Below are 14,209 nucleotides of genomic sequence, written 5' to 3'. Positions count from 1 at the left end.
GAAAGGGTCAGATGGCAGAGCTTTGTGGGGGCCCATGTGAATGCTTACAGTTTTGGTAGCCAAAACTCAAGTAATATAGGTTAAAACAGGCCAGTTGGCTCATCCCAAGAAGTGATGGAAGACTTCTGGCTCTATCTTTCCAGGAGGCAAGAAGAACATCAGCTGGCAGCAAACAGCACCGTTCTGTTACCACCCATCTTTTGCTGTTGTTGGTTTCTCTCATCGCAAAAGAGAGTCTTATTATGTGTCTCGTTTAAAATATTCTTTGTGGATTTCCAACAAAATCCTCTTAAGTTCTTGAATCCAAGAGTAGAACAGAAGAGGTGGTTTGCTTCCTAGACTTCCTGAAACATCAGCTACTTTGATAAATATTTATTGAGCACTTATTCTGAGTGACACATTAAACAGCTAGATGTTACAGAGGATGCATCAATGAGGGAGATACAACTCTATTTCTCAGGGAAAGGGAACATTTCTGGGAAGTGAGTAGAAATAATCAATGAAGCATATACAAAAATAACTGGAACCAAGGCAGAGTGAGACAGGTGCCATAGAGGTCCACCCAGTGGTGACATCATATTGGGTTGGAACTTACCAAGCAACAGCTCATAGGGAAGTCTGCATTTGATAGGAAATAAAGATAAATGGGTAAGGTTTTACCTGACTGGGAACATAAAATTATGCAGATAAGACAAAGCATGGCTTAAATTTTGGCTCTAAAGCCCATCCTTATCGAGCTAGTTCTCCTGCGACCTAGACCTAGGTTTCAGAACTGGGGCAATGATACCACGGGAAGGCAGGTACGTGTAGTGTTGAACAGAATGGACTACAGATCACACAGAAATCAGTCTAAATCCTAACACTGCCAATTACTATTATTTGGCTGTGAGAAAATCCCTTGAATGTTCTATTTCTCAGTTTTCTTATTTGCAGTATCATGGTAATAACATCTGCTGCATATAATTGTTTTATATATTAAGATAATGTGTGTAAAATACCCAATTTAGTGACGGACACAGAACACAATGTTAGTACTATAAAAGCTGTATATGTTAAAGTAAACCTGTGGCTTTGGAAACAAGCCAATGGAGAATTGATCCAGGTCGTGCAACTTACTAGCTGTGTTTAGTCTTGGGAAATTGGTTAATATTTTAAAATCTTGGTTTTATCATTGCTTCTTAGCAGTAATGTGAAGATTAAATAATATATATAAAATAAATACTTAATATTGTGACTAGAACACAGAATGGACTTAATATGTTTATTATTTGTATTGCTGTTATTTAATACACGTCTTAGGCAAAGACAGAGATATAATTTGTTTTAATCATGAAGTGAAATTTTGTAGAACATGGGTGAGACTGTCAATGATTGCTCTCAGTGAACAACCACATATGATTCCTTCCTGATTTTCCCCTTCTCATTCTGCTCTGGGTACTCTGGCCTTCTTGTTTCCACATTAGAGCCTTCTGCTCCCTCTGTCCTGAATTCCCTTCTTCCAGGTCTGTTATCACTGGCTCCTTCTAATCTCTCTTATTTCAGGTGTGATGTTGTCTTCTCCCAAGGACCTTCTCCAACCACACTACTCGAAGTGTGTCCAGAATTGGTGGGTTCTTGGTCTCGCTGACTTCAAGAATGAAGCCGTGGACCCTCGCGGTGAGTGTTACAGTTCTTAAAGATGGTGTGTCTGGAGTTTGTTCCTTCCGATGTTCAGACATGTTCAGAGTTTCTTCCTTCTGGTGGATTCGTGGTCTGGCTGGCTTCAGGAGTGAAGCTGCAGACCTTCGCGGTGAGTGTTACAGCTCATAAAGGCGGCACAGACCCTAAGAGTGAGTAGCAGCAAGATTTATTGTAAAGAGCGAAAGAACAAAGCTTCCACAGTGTGGAAGGGGACCCACCAGGATGCCGCTGCTGGCTCAGGTGGCCTGCTTTTATTTCCTTATCTGGCCCCACCGACATCCTGCTGATTGGTCCATGTTACGGAGAGCTGATTGGTCCGTTTTGACAGACAGCTGATTGGTGCATTTACAAACCTTTAGCTAGACACAGAGTGCTGCTTGGTGCATTTACAATCCTTTAGCTAGACAGAAAAGTTCTCCAAGTCCCCTACCTGATTAGCTAGAGGCAGAGCGCTGATTGGTACGTTTACAAACCTTTAGCTAGACACAGAGTGCTGATTGGTGCGTTTACAAACCTTTAGCTAGACACAGAGTGCTGATTGGGTGTTTACAAACCTTTAGCTAGACAGAAAAGTTGTCCAGGTCCCCACTCCACCCAAAAGCCCAGCCGGCTTCACCTCTCAATGGCACTCGCTGCGCGACTTTGGAACCTAACACGGGCACTCCGGCAGCCCAGAGGGAGCTCGTCCCTCTTCAAGCCCAGCAGGCATCAGCCGGCTGCGCCCAGTGCAGGGCCACGGAGCCCGAACCCTTGCCTGCCAGTGAGCGCCCAGTGCAGCCCCGACTCCCGCCTCTGCCTCTCTCTCCACACCTCCCCGTGAGCAGAGGGCAGGCCTTGGCCAGCCCCAGAGAGGGGCCCCCACAGCGCAGCGGCGGACTGAAGGGCTCCTCCAGCGCAGCCAGAGCAGACACTGAGGCCGAGGAGGCACCGAGAGCGAGCGAGGGCTGCTAGCACGTTGTCACCTCTCAAAAGTACCTCCTACCCTTATTCTGGTCCTTTCCTCTCTAGCACTTACTGCTGTTTGCAATTGACTATAATTTACCAGTTAAAGTATGATCTGTCTCCTCTCGTTAGAGTATGACATGCATGAGGACAAGGACCTTGTCTTAGCTGTTCCCTTTACAACCCTTTCTGAAACATAGTAGGCACTTGGTAAATAAATAAATGAGTCAATGGATGACTTTTACATGATAAAGGAGACAATTTTAGCTAGTGCATTACACAACGGTTGTTAGTTCCTTGGCTAAAATCAGAGTGCTGTAAAAAAAACTCCTACCACTGCATTCTAAAGCAGGGAGATAGCTCAGAGGTATTATGCAGAGCTTGTACCAAACAAGAGCTTACTCTCTTTAAGCTCAAGCATCCTCAGACCTAAATGTATCTATATACGGGTATATTAGGGATTGCAATAGGAAGAGATAAGTCTTGAGAACTTTGAACATCGAGCAATAATTGTAAGCAGAGAGATGGAGACTCCTTTGCCTCTGGTCTAAATTTTTTATTTATAGAAGGACTATTTTCACGCAAAATGGCCTGGGGTTTAGATGAGAATCAGTGGATGATGCATAAAATAAGACAACAAAGAAACAGGAATCCTCATACAGTCAGAACTGTGAAAATTCCCTTAGCCCGACCTGGCTAAAGTGCTTACCAGTTCCTCTGTAAGGAGGAACTAACTGCAACACATATGTTGTGTATTTTGGTACGTAAATAAATGTCCGTCAGTCTTCACCTAATTCAAGTCCCAAGTAGAAGAAACTCTTTTGACTTGAACCAGGACCAAAGTGACAAGAACAGTTAAGATTCCAAAATCCAATGTGGCCAAAGCAAATAAGCAGCACCCTCTTGAAGGAATGTTTTCTCAACTAGGCTTGAAATTCTGCTCTCTGTGAGTCACAGGTTACCAAACCTTAGAACTTTCTTTCCACTGCTGGAACTCTCAAAAATGAACAGGCTCAAAGTTGTCCTTATGCTGAGGGGGGCAAGTATGCAAGAATGTTTTTCTTCTTGGGTTTGTAGCACCTGCCCTTTTAGCAGAAACCAGCAGTATTCACTTGGGCCATAAAGGCACCATTTGTCAAATTGCTATTCCAGTGAGCTAAATAATACCCCTGTGGACAGAAAAGTTAATCTTTTTCCAAAGAGCCCCATTTCTACCCAGGAAGTGGCTTACTTGCATTGCAGGAGCTGACTCTGTGTTATTATGTTTCCACAGCAGCTAGGTTCATAGGTTAACCACATGGTGTGTTAACAACAATTTCTTTTCATCCTTTTAAAGTTATTTTCATTTCATTAACTACCACCTTACCCTTTAATTATTCTCTGTTTAGGTTTTGTTGCTGCCATCATCAAATTTCTATCAGGGGAAAGGGCTGCTACCTTCAAGCCACTGTGCATAACACACACACACGCACATACACACACACAAAACATATCTGTTCTTTATCACCGTGCGTTTGAAAAGGCTCAGCTGTAACATGCTGATCTCTTTGTTTTTCTTCTCCCCTGTTTAGACCTTTGAATGTCATCTTCCTTCAGTTCCTGCACACTTTGTCACCCTGCTTACTCCCTATTAGCAGTCTCCCTAGAATGGCTGTCTCCCTTTTGGAATCTGTGAATTCACAATCCCCATGAAGCTTGTGCCTTTAATTAAATTCTAGTCCCCAACCCTACCCCCCACCATGATTCACAGATACCCTGAAAAGTTCAACATTAATTAACCAGGGCTATGCAAAGTCTCCAAGCTGGAATACTGGAAGAAGAAAGGTAGTAAAATTGTAACATGTTAGGATTTTTAACAGTCCTGTGATGATGCTCTTGAGGAAGGTGTTTCAGATCCAGGAGGAAGTCATTCAAGTGTAAAGGAAGATGAGCATTGTAAATGCTGTAACAACCCAGCATAGCATTATGTTTACTCTAAGAAAATTCAGTGTATTGTTGCTTATTTTTTTTTCATTTCAGAATTATATATGGTCTCCATTTCTCCCTCTTTTACCCCAACCCCAGCAACAAAGTAGAAGAAATCAAAATGATGCTAAAATAAATAATGTCTTTGATACAAATTTGATCATTTAAAAATTATCTGGGGACATTTATCTAAGATTAATATACTAATTAATCATCACCTTTAAATGCTCTGGATTTCTATTGCTTCTCAAAAATTCCAGAGGAAAAACTTTTTGATGAACTAGAGAACCACTGCCCATTGAAAATAAGGTAGAGAAACGGATCTAGTTTGAACAATCACTGAATAAAATCAAAACATATCTGATGGGTGAATTCCTTCAATAACTCTGAAAAGTGGTGGCCCTTCCTTTGGCTTTAGTACGTGCAGTGTTGGGGGACTCATTCTACTATGAAGAGATTACTCAAAATATAACTATGATTAGAAATGCTTCTACTTTCTCATCGTACAGTTTTCTGAAGTCTCACAGAACACGTCAACTGGCTCTTTTCCTGGGACTGTAAGATACACTGTGCTGCCAAATCTTCCTTTTTCAGGTTAATATTCGACTTTCAACCTAACTCTTGACTATGTACCTGATCTCAGGTATCATGCTTTGTTACTGCTAGCCATTCCCTAAGCAGAAGGCTTGGCTCTGCCAAGGTATTCTCGAGCTTCTGAAAGTGCCATAGAACATAATTCTCCTCCACCTTTCCAATATCGGCCCTCACAAGGACAAAGTATGCCTGGCTGGCAAAGGACCTGGGCCTAGTCAAAGCCCCACACTCTACAAATCTCCTGCTAAATCCAATCAGAAGAGTCTTCAAAATTGGTTGAATACAGATGTCACCTAGAGACACAGGTCCTTCGAAGATCAACAGAATGAACATACTAGAATAAAGTAAACACTTTAAAAATGTCATGGGAACTGTTAGGAGAAAACAATACAGGTCTTAACTTGTGCCTAGCAAAAATCCTCAGGGTTAGATATTTGAAAGACGAAAATCTCTCTATTCCACACATGTAGACTATCAGAAAGAAAGAGGGAGGGAGGAGGATGATGATGAAAATTCAGTCAATTTGATTTGATCATATAAAACATGAGACCTTTGATTGCTTTTTAAATCCTCTAAACTGTCCTCTTATGAGGAAAAAAAGTGCCTTTCTATTTCAAGAATTTGCCTATAAACTTTCAATTATTTTTTATGTCAACGGAATCTCAGTACTTATCTTTTTATTAATAGATTGATTAAAAGGAAACCTTTTTTTATTTTAATCTTTTATTTTCTAATATAGTAAGAAAGAGGCTGAAATCCAATTTGTTAGGCTTTTTAAAGTCTACAATGAAATTTTAAAATGCCATGTTAAGACTGCATATATACAGACACTATTTGTATTGAAAATTGTCACTCTATATACTATAAAAAAAGTAAGACATATTCTTTTTGACTACCATCTCTTATCTGCTATATCTCAGCACCCACGCCAGAAGCCTTAAACATGGTACTTCATTTAATCCCTAGCAACCTCATGAGTTAGTTACCATCATTTGAACTTTAAAGATGAGGTTCCATGGGGTTAATAACCACACCCAGTGTCACACAGCCAGTAAGTGGTAAAATCTGGATGTGATCCTGTTCTTTCTGATATTCATTGAACAAATTATTAAACTGATACCGAGAAGAATGAAAGAAGGCTGTGGTAGCTATTTAATGACAGATAACACAAATTCGGAAATGTATCAAGCAATAATAATGAATAAGGTTATCATTTTCCAACCTGCTCTACATTCAGAGATGGATGGCTTATTCATTCTTGTTCTTCTTTTGGGGTGTGGCTGGAATGCACCAAGATAGAACTCAGTGGCTGAGGATCTCAATGAAGCCAAAGGGAAGAAAGGATAAGCAGAAGTACACTAGGAAGCAAACCAACAGTCCAGAATAGCAAAGATGTCTATGGTAAAGTTTCAGTCCATGCCCCCATTCCCCTGGTTCTTAGTAGGCAACTCATTATTGATAATATTGCTGACATGGCATTATCTGGTGATCTAGAGGATATTTGCCAGAACTGCCATAAACACTTTGTAATTTTTAGCAAGTCCTGTATTTCTATCACTATCCAACTGGTCCACAAATTCATCTCAAGAAAAAGCTAAGAAAGTCATAAATTGCCATCTGAAAAACTAAAACACTTAGAGTTACCAAGGGAGAGGTGCTTTTAACTAACTCATATGTCTTTTTTTTAACCTGTCATATTGATAGAGGATTTAACTAAGGCCATCATTCTTACTATTTCTCACCCAAGATTTCTGATCAGAAAGCTACCTGTAAAATCTAGAGGGTCTGATAATGGGCCAGTCCAACATATTAATCATAGCTGTCTTTCTAACACTTTGTATTGGTTCCTCTTTCTTTCTTTATTTCTATGTAAAATAATAATCCTTAAACATGATTGGGATAGAAATAATACTGTATTTGGATAATCTGGAAACCTTGGAAGGAAAGCATACTATTAGGGCTAATCGTGCTGAGAAATCTTGAATTTGTAAACCCTCAAGGTAAGTGGCTAGTTCACAAAGAGGTGGTAAGACATAAAGAGATGAAACTGAATAAAGGATAACTTCTGCCAAAAATAAGCAATGAATCAATAAAATCAAATGTCATATTTCATTCTCTTCAACACTGAAAATTTTACAACCTGTTTATCTGAAGAATAAGAGTTTTTGATCTAAAGATGTGAGAAAATGTGGGTTCATGGAGATGTTTGCCATATTTCCATTTCTCTTCTTGAGCATGGGGAGAAAATTTAAAACTACATTGAGTATTAGAAATAATGAGAAACAATGAGGGTTATTTCAGTGGTTAAAAAAAAAAAAAAAAAGAAAATGACTATGAAGACATGAACCAATGAATGAAGGGGTATGACTGAGACCCATCATGGTCCCAGGAGATACCTCTAGGCATCTGGAGGGGAGGATCCAGGTCCCAGACTGCCTTGAAGATCTAGCTCTGGCTCTTCTTGGGTTGGCACTGGGACCATCTTAAAGACCCCCTAAAGGAGAAAGAACTCTATCTGGAAATTTTCCTTGACAAACGATAGACTTGAGATGATTATTCACTCACTTGTACATTCATTCAATCACTATTTATGTAACTACTAAACAGAGTGCTGTGTTACAGAGACATGAAAATGAACTACAATCTAAGTCTTGCCGTCTTTAATATAGGCAGACATGTAAACTTATAAGTAATTAAACTGTTTATACCTACAGAGGCTAGTCATTATATAATTATATTTGGTATTTCCCAACAATTTTCTAGTTACAATTCATTTAATCCTTACACCGGTCCTATGAGACATGGATCACTCCTGTTTTCTAGATAAAGAAACTATGGGTGAAAGAGGCTCAGTTGCCAGCCCAAGTCTACAGAGCTGGAAAGGTGCAAACCCTGAGTTCTTAATTGCTACACTTCGGTGTAAGACAACAGTGTCCTTTACAGATGCTATGTCTGTAAAACTGGATACATACAGGACAACTGGGAATAAAGGAGCATATTCAGATCCACATGGGGAGAAAAGGTAATCTGGAGAGGTTTCATAGAGGGGTGATTTAGAATGTGAAGACTAAACTGGCTTGAATACTACTTTATTCCATGTACTTCCATCTCATTTGGGAAATAAAATATAGAGTGAAGTTCAGGGAATGCCTGTACACTGTTAGTGGGAATATAAATTGGTGCAGCCATTATAACATCAGAATGGCTGCTCCTCAAACAATTAAAACTAGAACTACCATATTATCCAGCAATTGTTCTTCTGGGTATACACCCAGAGGAAATGAAATAAGCACCCCATAGAGATGTCTGTTCTTTCTTGTATTTTTTACAATAGCTAAGATATGGAAAGAACCCAAACATCCCCTGATAGTTGGTTCATGTCTTTATAGTTATTTTCCTATTTTTTTAACCACTAAAATAACCCACATGTTCATTTTTTTCTAGTTCTCAAAGTAATGTTCAATTTTCTCCTCATGCTAAAGGAATAAAGACATTGTGGTAGATGTACATATTAAATGGCATATTATTTAGTCTTAAAAAGAAGGAGATCTTGCCACTTGCAACAACATGATTGGACCCAGAAGAAATTATGCTAAGTGAAATAAGCCAGACACAGCAAGAAAAATACTGTAGAGGCCAGGAGCAGTGGCTCGCACCATAATTCCAGCACTTTGGGAGGCTGAGGTGGGAGAATCACTTGAGCTCAGGAGTTGGAGACCAATCTGGGAAACATAGTGAGACCTCATCTCTACAACAAACAATTAGCCAGGTGTGGTGGTGGATGCCTGTAGTCTCAGCTACTAAGGACACTGATGTGACAGGATCCCTGGAGCCTGGGAAGTTGAGGCTGCAGTGAGCTGGAATCATGTGACTGTACTCCAGCCTGGGCAACAGTGTGAGATCTTGTTTAAAAAAAAAAAAAAAAACAAAAAACGGGAAAGAAAGAGAGAGTGAAAGAGTTTGATCTCACTCATAAGTCGACACTAATAAACAGTCAAATACATAGTAACACAGAGTAGAAAGTTGGTTACCAGATGCAGTGGAAGAGGAGATGGGGAGATGTAGGTTAAAGGGTACAAAGTTACAATTATGTAGAACGAATATCTAGAGACTTAAGGTACAGCATGATAACTATAGTTACTACTACTGTATTGTATCATGGAAATTTGCCAAGAGAGTAGATTTTTATGTGCCATTATGACAACAAAGGTAACTGAGATGATGGATATGTTAATTTTCTTGACTCTACTAGTAATTTCACTATGTATACATATATATATATATATATACATATATGGAGACACCTTAAATGTACATCTTAAATATTTACAATAAAAAAGCTGACCTATACCATGAGTCTGTAGAAAAACTACAAATGGAAACATTTTTCTCTTGCCACTCTTTGGTCTTCCTGTGAACCAATGGAAAGATATCATGTTGATACCTTGAAAATGGAACTGATAATATGCTTAGAAGAAACAATTTAGGTCATGTATTTCTAGAGCTCCCTGTGAGGGGACAATAACGTGGCTCTTTGGTGTCTTTTGAATTTTTAATCTCGATCAGTGGCTTAGACATGTGGGAAGTGTAACATCTGCAATGTCACCTGCTCCCCATCCAGGAGGAATGCAATCATTTCTTGTGGGTTATGGTGTCAACCAAAGGCAGTCTTTATCTTTAACAGTAGTCATGAAGGGAGGCTAAGCTTCTAGGTGAAATCATCTGTAGGTGAGATATAGAGCCTTCTCTAACACCCTTCCAAGAGGATGGGAAGAGACGGTAGTGGAAGAAGAATGATTAACAAATACAATCAGTAAAACTGAAACATTCTAATATTCTACAATTTAACAACAACCAAAAAAAAAAAAAACAGGAGCTAAGGACTCAATGATTTCTTTCATGGTTTCTAGAATATTAAAAAAATGTAAATTCTAAGTGAAACAAATTATGAGTTTCCCTCTTTGAGGGAGTCAAAAGATATTAGAAATGGCAGTTAATGGGTGATAGGCTAGTAGTTCAGAATTAAATATCCTGAATGAAATCTGCAGGCAAATGAGTTGTCATTCCTTTAAAAGCAATCATTTGCATTTCCCTGGAAAATATGTAAAGTTGCAGTTGAGTATATTATTTCAACGATGATAGCTTAGTAGCAGAATTTAACATTAGGTCCAGAATACCATCCCATGCTCATATTCAATTGCATGTAGTTGAATGGGAATTGCATTCACAAGATGGGGAACCCCTGTACCAACTTATCTTTTTTCTCTCCAAGTAGATAAATGAAGTGTCTACAGCTGCTATGCCTTAAACTGAGTTGATGGGCTGAATTTAATTAGGTTGTAAGAATGGAAGCTAAACCAGATAATTGACTAAATATAAATGGAATAAAGGCATTTCCACCCCAAACTGTGTTCCTAGAAAACATAGAGTAAGACAAAGTGTGGCCAAGGAGGGTAAACATGTGTTCATATGCTGCTGTATTCATCTGCCCACACCTGCTCTGCAGCTGTAAAAGGCATTTGCATGGTATGGGGATGATGAGTTGATGGCATTTCCTTAGGGAAGAGTGGATGCATTCAAGATCTTTGTCTCAAATATAGCAGGGACAAAAGGAATAAAGAGTTTCCCTGGCCACAGAATAGAGACTAAGAAAATAGATTCCTAAGTACCACCTAGATTTCTAATATCATAGTATTTGCCAATATCACTTAAAATTATTGGATTTCTCTGCAAATATTCAGAAGTCTATTATTTCACTATTATTACATAAAAAATCAAATAATAGATACTCAATAATAATGAAATAATAATAAACTAAGTAATAGGCCGGGTGCGGTGGCTCACGCCTGTAATCCCAGCACTTTGGGAGGCCGAGGCAGGTGGATCACGAGGTCAGGAAATCGAGACCATCCTGGCTAACACGGTGAAACCCCATCTCTACTAAAAATACAAAAAGTTAGCCGGGCGTGGTGTCACATGCCTGTAGTCCCAGCTACTCAGGAGGCTGAGGCAGGAGAATCCCTTGAACCTAGGAGGCGGAGGTTGCAGTGAGCCGAGATTGCGCCATTACACTCCAGCCTGGGTGACAGAGTGAGACTCTGTCTCAAATAAATAAATAAATAAATAAATAAATAAATAAATAAATAAATAAAAATAAAATAAATAAACTAAATAATAACAGACAAGTAGTATCTGGGCCCTCACTAAATCCCAGATCCTGTGCTAACTACTTTATGTATCTTCACTCATTTAACCTTTCATTGACCCTGTCATACAGGTACAATAATTATCTACGTTCCATGAATGAAAAGATTGAAGTTTAGAAAGGTTAAGAAATGCCGAAAACCATGCAGTTAGCAAGTGATAATAAATTTTATATAAACCACCTATGAAGTTCTTGACTAACAGTTCTAAAAGATTCTTCAGGTTTTACTTGCTTCTGAGTCTGGCAGCTTTTTCCACTGACAAAAGGATCACTTCTACTACTAACATTAATAGGTCAGAAATACTCATCTGTGCAAATCCATGTCACATGTCTCAGATGAGAAGTGCCATGGTACCCTGTGCTAATTATGGCCTCTTCTGCATGGACTATGAGCTAAACCACAACCCAAAATCCTTTCACGTTGCTCTGACATCATCCAATAGTATACTGGGACAGCGTGGAGAATGTGATGATGTTCCGAAGCCCTAATTCAGTATTCTAGCCCAGTGCCTCTCAATCTGCATACAGTGCCTCTAAAGTTCTTGACAGAACGCAGGTTCTTATCCAGTTAAGTTTGGAGCGGGGCTTGAGATTCTACATTTGAAACAAATATCCAAGGGATCTCCATGCCCCTGGTCAGAGAACCATACTTTAAATAGAAAGGTTCAAAAAGACCTGGATTTAGCCAACTGTGAATTGATCCATTACTTGAGCAGCAAGCATTGTAACTGAGAAAGCTGTTGGATTAAGCCAAATCCTATTTTTGTCATGCTATAAATAATTTATTTGTTTTTCCTAATTTGTAAATTGGGTCTAAAGAGCAACTGCTGCTCAGGCTGCAGAAAATGCTCATTGTTCAAAGACATTCTGATTTACCCATGGTGGAGAAAGTAAGCAAGAGTTCTGTGCACAGAAGAAAGATAAAAGGCTGAACCTGGCTATTCCCTCCCAAGAGTCTGTCCCTTCAGGTTTGAGTCAAGAACATAGCAATTACACAGATTCAAGAGTCTATAAACTGGCTTAGCAAATTGCACAAGTCTAAGAATAACATGTAATATGTACAGAAAACACTATCACTTATGTCTGGCAAAGGACTCATAAAGTTCTCACTTTTCTCCACTGGCACCTTTTCCATTGTATTCACATCTTTCTTGCAGAAACAATACCACAAAATGGTATCTATCTGTTCTTCACATCTTTATCTTTGTATTGACACTTACCTCTTTGAAATTGAGGGTTGCATCATATTCAAATGTGTAACTAGAAAAGTGCCCGGCATAGTTGGGTGCTGATTAGTAATTATTATATTTATAATAACAGATGCTTTTGGCTAGCCTTTTCTTTTACCTAGCCTTGGGCTAAATGCTTAATAGTCATCATTTCAGTTTATTCACAAAAATACCTCATAATAACTATTATTGTTATGCAGACAAGGAAACTAATGCTGACATTACTTGTTTTACTAGTTTACCTGTAGTATTTTGATAGTGCTGATCACTCCTTAGCCCCAGAAATGCTCTTTTCTCTGTGGGTTACACTTTTTTTGGCCTTTTCTCTTCTTTAGTTGAATCTTTCTTTTTCTAACTGTGCCTTTACTTTTCTCCTCCTACTTCCTAAACGTAGATCTCCCCCAAAGTCTGAGTGTTACCCTTCAACTTTTGTCTCTATCTACATATCTTATTCCCTTCAGGTCTCATCCATTCTCCAGACTTCAAGTATTTCCTCCATGAGAAGTTCCCCAAAATCTCTTTCTCTACCTCTTACTTGGCCTTTGACTCCAATGCTACATATCCAACTGCCTCCAAAGTATCTATGCTTGCCTGTTTCTCTATCATCTCAAACATTAGAAAACCCCTCATTTTCTCCTTCCTCCAAAGCCAGTTGCCTCTAAATAAATTATCCACTTTGAGATATAAAATCATCAGTTTTCCATTCATTCAGGCATAAATTCTCTTTCTTCCCAGGTCTATTCAGCCATGCTGCCAGGGAGGTTCTTCCTTTAAAATGTCGTCATCTTTTTATTGTACTCCAATGCCACTACCTTATGGTCTTTATAACCTCACAGAACTAGCATCCTAATAAGTTTTCCCTTCACACTCACCCTATTCTCATCCATCTTTGCTCATGTTCTTACATGTTTTCCCATGGAGTCACATTTCTACTTAAAACACATATGCATGGTTTCACATCACCAGGAAGACAAGTACTTGACATCAAAATACTCCAACAATCTAAATCTTTTTATTACATCAGTGTTTTACATGCAATTTGTTTCAATATGCTTGTTATATTAAAGCTTTATTACTAACTACCATTCTATAACACTTCTATTTCAGCCATATACATCATTCTCTGGACACTCCTTGTACTATCTGATTTCTTTCTGGAAATTATTCAATCGTGCCCCATATATATCCACATTTCTTCTTGGTTTATCCCCTTCTATTTATTCTAACTTTGTAAAGACTTCTGGAGCCAACTCCAGATGCAAGTAGGCCTAGCCTCCCATGAATATTTAAGACAATAACTTCTTTTCAGAGGTTTACATCCAAATCACTTCATAGAGCTTTTTGAAAATAAAAAAAAAAAAAATGGTCCCCATGTCAGAACTAAGGAGTCTCGTTTCTGTGAATAACTTTTAAAAACCCACAGACCACTCAAATGGGCACTCATGATTAAGAAACTTTATAAAGACATTTATCTTTTCATGCATATGGTACTTGCTTTATCAGTAGATTGGGAGATCTTCGAGGACAAGAATTATGAACCTGTCTTTGGTATCTCTTAGGAACCTACAAGACTACCTGACACAGTAGAAGAATA

The 14,209-nt window shown here is 38.8% G+C and overlaps 1 protein-coding gene and 1 long non-coding RNA gene across 53 annotated transcripts in view; one reads left to right on the top strand and one right to left on the bottom strand.

Moving 5' to 3' along the window:
* Positions 1–14,209, bottom strand: part of NRXN3 (neurexin 3) — a 1,722,001-nt gene that overhangs the window by 255,455 nt on the left and 1,452,337 nt on the right. The gene's annotated exons all lie outside the window — the stretch shown is intronic.
* LOC129136907 (uncharacterized) overlaps positions 421–14,209 on the top strand; it is a 61,128-nt gene continuing 47,339 nt past the window's right edge. For all 3 annotated transcript variants that reach the window (XR_008538938.2, XR_008538937.2, XR_010151250.1), the window contains exons 1-2: positions 421–800; positions 1,543–1,656. This is a non-coding gene — a long non-coding RNA (uncharacterized LOC129136907). The remainder of the gene's footprint in view (positions 801–1,542; positions 1,657–14,209) is intronic.

This window comes from Pan troglodytes, chromosome 15, assembly GCF_028858775.2.
Source record: "Pan troglodytes isolate AG18354 chromosome 15, NHGRI_mPanTro3-v2.0_pri, whole genome shotgun sequence".
Taxonomy (NCBI): Eukaryota; Metazoa; Chordata; class Mammalia; order Primates; family Hominidae; genus Pan; species Pan troglodytes.
Note: the sequence above shows the minus strand (reverse complement) of the source record. Positions and strands in the feature narration are given on the sequence as shown.